This window comes from Leptidea sinapis, chromosome 25 (assembly GCF_905404315.1).
Source record: "Leptidea sinapis chromosome 25, ilLepSina1.1, whole genome shotgun sequence".
Lineage (NCBI taxonomy): Eukaryota > Metazoa > Arthropoda > Insecta > Lepidoptera > Pieridae > Leptidea > Leptidea sinapis.
Window position 1 is genome coordinate 11,595,576 of NC_066289.1, and position 6,980 is coordinate 11,602,555.

Genomic DNA, 6,980 nt, shown 5'->3' on the forward strand with positions numbered 1-6,980 from the left:
ACAAGTTTGGATATCATCCCCACCATCTGGATGTGTGGCGGTCCTCCACAGTGCAAGTTTCAAAATGCTTTCTTCCACGTACTACAAAACTGTTGAATGAACTTCCTTGTGCGGTGTTTCCGGGACGATACGACCTTCAAAAAAAGCTCGTAGACCTTCCATAAAGGTCGGCAACGCTCCTGTGATTCCTCTGGTGTTGCAAGAGAATGTGGGCGGTGGTAATCACTTAACACCAGGTGACCCGTACGCTCGTTTGTCCTCCTTTTCCATTAAAAAAAACCTAACTTCTATTTAGAGCAATGCACGCACACTAACACAAAGTTACATACAAATCGCGAGTGTAAGACGTTGCTTATCACGCACACTAAACTAATAAAGCTGGCCTGTTTTTATTGGTTGACTAGCAGCAAAAAGCTCTATCTAGACGTATAAATTATCTAAGCATACTAGCCATGAGATATATTGAGGTATAGAGTTTTACATTTTGACAGCACTATCAATTTCAACATCCTCAAAAACTATGAAAATGACACCCATGACAAAAAAGGTGTCCTTTTCTGGCAGCCACCATCTCGGACAACACCTCATCTTGATTTATCGACTAGCTATAACCTCACTATGCACATAAACACACCGACGCGATGAAAGTCGTGTATTGATCACATCATGAGTAATGTAAGGGCAAGCTCTACCTATGTAAACCTCTTGGTCTTTCGGATCACGAAACAGGGCAAATGATTCAATGTTCAACACATTTCACACCTCAAAACTTCATCTTTAAAAGAGATATTATGAGTAAAGAAAATATTACTTTGTTTAAAAAACATCTCATTCTCTGATATGTACAAACAAGATAATGTTAATGAAGTATTTAAAATGTTTCATGATTTATATATATAATGGATCTCTGAGGGTATCAAAAATAGCTGTAATATTAATTGTACCTAACTTATGAATAAATTACTACAAAAAAATGTATAAAAATCAAAAAATATATAAAAATTACACAAGACTCCTAAAAATGTATTCAGTGTACAGAAATTAATTGTAATAAAAAATATATTTCTAATCACAAAAATGTGGCTAAACAATGAAACATTAAAAAAAAGTGAATCTAGTACGATAACGACAGGTCTTGATGCTATGATTGATGCTATTAATTTTGATGATAAAATTGTAAAGAACCCTGATGATATAGCCTCTACTTTCAATTATCATTTTGTTAACTTTAATAAAGGCAAAAATAATCAAGAGGTAAGCCGAAATAATTTTACTTACAGTCACGATTATGCTGTCCAACGTTCATTATTTCTAACGCCATGCACAGAAAATGAAATTAAGTCTACAATTAAATTATTTAACCATACTTATGCTGTTGGATATGATGAAATTTCTACAAAAGTTTTGAAAGAATGCGTTGATGACGTAGCCCAATGATTCACTTACGGCCATACAAAAAACTTCTATCACTGGTAAGCTACACCTCCTCATTGACAGACAGTGTGTACGGATAAGGTGAGTTACCGTAGATAACTTTATTGGGACAAAAAAGTCAACAATAGTTACGATTTTAATCTCAAGTCGACCACAACCGGAGATTGACTGAATATTGTGAACGGCCGTTAGTCAACTTATCTTTTGAACAAGGTTCCTTTCCCGAGTTATTAAAAACGTCGGTAGTCAAACCACTATTTAAAAAAGGCAACAAAAATTCCATTAGAAAAACTTGAGAAAACTGGAATAAGAGAACTAGCATTACAATGGATGTCGTCTTATCTTAGAAATAGATTATAGTGAGTTGAAATTACTAAAATAAATAATATAAATGAAATTGTTAAATATAGATCATCCTACGAGAATATAAATAGTGGTGTACCACAAAGAAGTGTGCTTGGACCTCTGCTATTTCTCCTATATATTAATGACCTCCCAAATGTGACATTACATCGTAGTAAAATGTTTGCTCATGACATTCAACTATAGTTACTTCTAAAAATAGTTCTGACATTGTTAAATTTGAATATGACTTAAACAAAACAATTGATTTACTAATAAATTGGATGACACATAACAACCTATATATTAATTTATCAAAAACTAACTTTAGACTATTAGATTTAGAGCAAAAAACAAACCTGATCTAGATTTTAGCATTAACTTCAGAGGACACACAATTGAAGAAGTAGAAAGCAGGACATTCTTGGGTATAACAATTGATTCCTATTTAACTATAAAATTTCGTTACGTTCTTTCAAGATTACACTAAACTGCGTGGTAATAACATAAATGACTTTCTTAATGATACCACAGATTGGGAATGGAGCGACCGCCCTCAGGCTATTAAATAATAAGTTTAATTGTACAATGTTACTTTGTAAATGTTACTTTAATTATAAAACATATTTTTGATGAAAAAAAAAGCCCGCTGAGTTTGTTGCGCCCATTCTTCTCAGGCCTGAGGCATTCATTTTGGAATGGGTGGGGGTTTTTGACGTTCAATAAGTGATTTTAAATCCTATTTTGAATAAAAATAACTAACTAATTTTGAAGTTATACTTCTTTTGGCGCGATGGAGAAAAATAATGAGGGTGAATTTTTACGATGCGCGCGCACACCGACACCTGAATTCTACATCGTGAAGTTAGTTCTAGGTGGCATGAAAATCGATAACTATGTTCAAGTTGTATATTCTAGTATTTTTATATTTAGAACACGTGTTTCGTAACAGTACAATTAAACAGTGTGAATAAATAAATATTATTTTGGTGTTTTTATTAAATCAATTTGTGGTAACCAGTCAGTCCTGTCATCGGGGCCTTTTTATTTTTTAATCAACTTCAAAAACAATTTGACTGTATTTTTTGTATGTTATTTACGTCATATCTAAGTATTTCACGTTTGGTGACAAGATAGTCAGGCGACTATAACCAACCTTATTCAAAGGGAATGAAAATAGAATCATTGATAGTACCTAGATCGGATGACGAAGCCAGAAGTTGAGAATCGGATAAACGTTGTGTTTTATCTAACATTTAAGAAAGAATAATATTTCAATTTTAAGAAATGACAAAAAAAACTTCGACTTAGTTTCGATGATAAACGCCTCTTTTGGAAAAAATCTATCATGTATCTTTTTTTGTTACTAAGCCTAGCTGGTTCAAACTACACAATCAAAAAATTTTAGACACTCCATGGGTAGAAAAAGATTAGAGTGCATTTTGCCCATATGTTTCTAAGATTTTAGGAAGATCCGCCATTACGTTTTTACTTTCTTGGCATTACTCTTGATTCCAAATTGCAGTGGGGCCCCCATATTGAAGGATTGGCAAATAGGCTTAGTTCTGCAGCATATGCGGTTAAGAAAATTAGACGGTTAACTGACATAGATACGGCGAGATTAGTATACTTTAGTTATTTTCATAGTCTTATGTCCTATGGTACATTATTATGGGGCAGTGCGGCTGATATTAATACCATCTTTGTGCTGCAGAAGAGGGCTTTTCGCGCGATTTATAATCTAGGTCCTAAAGAACCATTAAGAGAAAAATTTAAAGAAATAAACATTTTGACTGTTGCTTCTCAATACATTTTTGATAATGTTCTGTATGTTCATAAGCACATTGAGGAATTTTCTAGAAACTGTGACATTCATAATGTTAACGAGGAACAAACATAAACTTGTTATGCCTACTACTCGATTGGGTCGAGTTAGTAAGTCTTTTGTTGGGCGATGTATATGCTTCTACAATATGATCCCAGCAGATGTACAAAACAAATGTGTTACGAAATTAAAAAGAATTGTTAAAAAACGTTTGTGTGGGAAAGGTTATTATAGCATAAACGATTTTCTTGGTACGACTGGGAATAAAGCGAACACCCTCAGGCTCTTTAATTATAAATGTTTATTGTACGATATCACATTGTAAAACATATTTTATATTTAAAAAAAAGCCCGCTGAGTTTCTTGCGCCCATTCTTCTCAGGTCTGAGGCAGTCTCTTTTGAATGGGTGGGGGTTTTTGACGTTCAATAAGTGATTTTAAATCCTATTTTGAATAAAAATATTTGAATTTGAAAATTGCGCATGGTCTAAACTCTAACCGCACACGAGACAGACACACGACATATATTTCTTAAATTATAGAAGAAATTATTATTTCAATAAACTTCTGCACCTCCGAGAACTTCGGATACGATACCCATATTGTTGAAATCATAATTTTGCGCGGCGGCCATCTTGGATTTCAAAAATGATCCCAAATTCTTTCTCTGCACCCTCGAGAACCTCGGATACGATAGCCATATTGTTGAAATCATAATTTTGCGCGGCGGCTATCTTGGATTTCAAAAATCATCCCAAATTCGTTTTCTGCAGCCTCGAGAACCTTGGATGCGATATCCATAATGTTGAAATCATAATTTTGCACGTAATATAACATTTCTCTCATACGTTGATAAAGAAGTGTCACTTCAAAAATGCATAAAAAATATCACAGTGTATCGTACTCTTGCGCAACTGTAAGTTTTAAAAAATATTACGCGGTCCTTCCGGGGTTGGGGTCGTTGAACGCATCGCTCGGTTCGTGTCTCAGTCATGCCCGTGTCGAATCTTATAGATATACGTTCGAGCGATTTTTGCCTAAAGTGTTGGGAATACCTCGCCTTAAGGGTTAATCCGTCAATCCGAGCATGACAATCCCTGCCAAATAACAACACAGATGTTTATTATAATGTTCCTACCTACATACTTACAATAAAAGTTGAACATTTTTTTTACATTTTTACATTAATGATATATATCAATTAATATTTATACTACTTTCAATTTAAAACTTTCATAGTATAACACTTAGGTACAAATTTTTCTATAAGTTTTCGTTGTAAACAAGTAATATTCTTATATACTTGTTTTATATTTTATATCTTTTATATTAAGACCCTCGGTTAGTTCCTCGTGCAGTTGTATTTTATTTTATATTGCTTGCCGAAAATATACTTTCTGCTTTAGAAACCTGTGCTCTTTCCGCCAACAACAGAGTTCCTTTTCGAATACAGAAAAAACTGTGTGGATATTTGGCGTCTCTAAACTTATTGCAGCGAAGGCTGCCTTTTATTTTATGAATCGGTGTAGAGTTGAAAAATTTAGCTTAGCTTCTAAAGCTATGTTGTTATATATTAGATTTTATCCATCATGTGTTCGCCCCCATGTAGTCTTTGGAAGCGTTGTAGAGTGTTGTAGACTCGCGGCTTTAACATAAGTGCGTGGCCGGCAGACTTCTGTGCAGTAACATACCATGGGCTCATATCATGCGTATATTTCTCTACGGCATTGTGAAAACTAAATAGTGACCCTGTTTCAGCTTCCCACTCGGCGCTCTAATTCAGCTTACTGTAAATATCACCCCTCACTTGCCCGTTGGAGTTCAGTATTGAACAATGTAGGCATTTAATATATATTTATACTACCCAGAATACTTTTGTTTGTTAACATTACCCGTTATATCGTTACTGGATTCACTAAAAGCTCGTTATCCTTGTTACTTCATTGACTGTATTGGCAAACATACCTACAGCAAATTGAAATATTACGAATACCTTTACAGCTCACCATATAGTAGTGCTATTTGTTCAAGGTGGCAATCGAGTCATTTATCACGCCAGTTCCACAGTAGAGGCGACATAGCACCTCTTTGGAAACAGACAAAATCTTTCTGAGAGTCACCCTCAATAAGTAGGACAGGTAACCCGGTTCTTGCCATTGAAGACTAATCCAATTTAGGCAAACTAACCAGGTCTATGGTATTTGATAACACTAATGCAGTTGTCTGCTGTCATTTAACAAACTATCATTGAGATGATATCAGCCAATTAGTGTCAATGTGCTTGCTCATTTCTTGGTAAAAACATTAAGGACAGTGTATTTACTCATTACTTGGTAGCCTACCTCAACCTGACATTGGCTCAATTGTTGTGACTTTTCCAAAGCCACAATGTGTAGAAAAGAATAGAGTTATGATTTCTGAAATCATTGTTAGTTTTTTAAATGTTTATATTCGTATAAAATTTAAAACCGATGGGCACAAATGGATCCAATAAGTAAGATCTCATCTTTGGCGTCGTTCATGGCCAAAACTGGCACTAGAATCACCAGATCTGGCTACTGTATAATGTGGTATTTTTATATAAACTAACTAGTCTTTTTTGCTTTTTCTTTTTGCAGGTTCTGGAAAAGATGTACTAATGTTCAATCAAAAGCAAAATAGACCCAGTAAAAAGAATATTTAAATTCTCATCACATTAATTAGGTTTAGCTTTAGATGCTATTAGAAAGATGTATGAAGGCGAATTTTTCCAGGTAATAATGAGAAAAAAGAACCAGAACTATTTTAATTATATTAAATAAATATTAAAGTACTGGCTACCGGGAAAACTTTTAAATGGCCGGAAAGGCCAGATAAAATCATACCTATATAATAATTATAAAGTAAATGTTTTGTTCCTAGCTCTTTAGCAACACGTGATTGTTTAGTTGGTAATAATATAATTTAATATTTTTATGTAACTGTTAATTATTCCCGAAGTTTAATTTTTTTTAAAGTTTTACTTCAATCTTGCTTTTTTTGCTAATTATAATGATGTAGCAGTGCAAGTAAAGGCCGTCATTTTAGGTACAATCTCTATTGATACGTGTTACAAGTGTTTTTACTTATAAATTACATAAATTTTAGTTTATTTGTACAGGCGAAATTCAATGCTCCAACAGTCAATACTATCTATTTAATACAACCAAACCCATAATTTTCAAAGGCGAAAACGTCGCTTACTGTCCATGTTAACAGGCCGATTTATTTTCTATCAGACAACACTGCACCTGTTACCTAGCATTTTGGCCTATGCACTTCATTCCCTGCCATTAAATTTAAAAAAGGGATGGCATTTTGTCAATTTGACACTGTAAAATGTCAATGTCAGGCTCGCAAA

At 34.0% G+C, this 6,980-nt stretch overlaps 1 long non-coding RNA gene across 2 annotated transcripts in view; it reads left to right on the forward strand.

Moving 5' to 3' along the window:
• The window catches only part of LOC126971976 (uncharacterized), a 500,026-nt gene that overhangs the window by 441,203 nt on the left and 51,843 nt on the right, over positions 1–6,980 (forward strand). The gene's annotated exons all lie outside the window — the stretch shown is intronic.